Genomic DNA, 672 nt, shown 5'->3' with positions numbered 1-672 from the left:
CCCCCCCCGAGCACGACGAATGAGGCACGATTAAGTTATAACCATTTATTTTCAAGTAGACTACACAAAATAATAAGCTGATGTAAGTGAAACTCCCCGCGCTGCTGCTCAACACGGGCGCGACCGCGACACGCAAACAGGCAGAAGGGGAAGAGGGGTAGGCAGAGGGGGAGAGAGGGGTGGGTGGCACCCGGCAGGATTACCGCTCATAATTCTTTCGCAAAGTCGAGCCCATTCCCATACTTCTCCCTCACGTGTCGTATTAAAACGCGTCCACAGATCAGGCAGAGCCCCACTCCTCTGACGCCTCGTAAATAATAATTATTTCAAAAGTAAATTCTGCAAATCCACGCACAAGCGCACAAATCTCCCCCTCCGTCACCCCCGCCACCAACACCACGACGTGTGTTGGGGCAGGTCAAGGGAGACGGCGGTGGACGGGACTACAACATGGCACACGCACCTCGAACGAGCCGGACACTCAGCGTGACGTAGCGCGTCACTCAGGTCACACTCGTCACACGCTCGTCACACGCCGAGACGAAGACGCGGCCTGGGCGTGACGACGGCGTGGCGATGCGCGCGGCAGGACGACCCGACCCTGCTGGTTCAGGAGGCGCGACAACACTGGGGCCTCGCCGCGCGCCACGCCGGTACACACCCTCCTCCCCT

General features: G+C 58.9%; 1 protein-coding gene across 6 annotated transcripts in view; it reads right to left on the bottom strand.

The window, feature by feature from the left end:
- Positions 1 to 672, bottom strand: part of LOC113206571 (CUGBP Elav-like family member 3) — a 299,180-nt gene that overhangs the window by 297,399 nt on the left and 1,109 nt on the right. The window contains exon 1 of one of the 6 annotated variants that reach the window (XM_052270077.1): positions 464 to 609. The exons of the other annotated variants lie outside the window; for them this stretch is intronic. The gene's annotated coding sequence lies outside the window, so the exon portion shown is untranslated. Of the gene's footprint in view, positions 1 to 463; positions 610 to 672 lie in introns of those variants that run through there. 6 annotated transcript variants of the gene reach the window in all.

The sequence above is a fragment of the Frankliniella occidentalis genome, unplaced genomic scaffold (assembly GCF_000697945.3).
Source record: "Frankliniella occidentalis isolate FOCC.00 unplaced genomic scaffold, Focc_3.1 Scaffold110, whole genome shotgun sequence".
In the NCBI taxonomy this organism is placed as follows: Eukaryota; Metazoa; Arthropoda; class Insecta; order Thysanoptera; family Thripidae; genus Frankliniella; species Frankliniella occidentalis.
The sequence above is the reverse complement of the archived record's forward strand: the minus strand, read 5'-3'. Positions and strand labels throughout refer to the sequence as shown.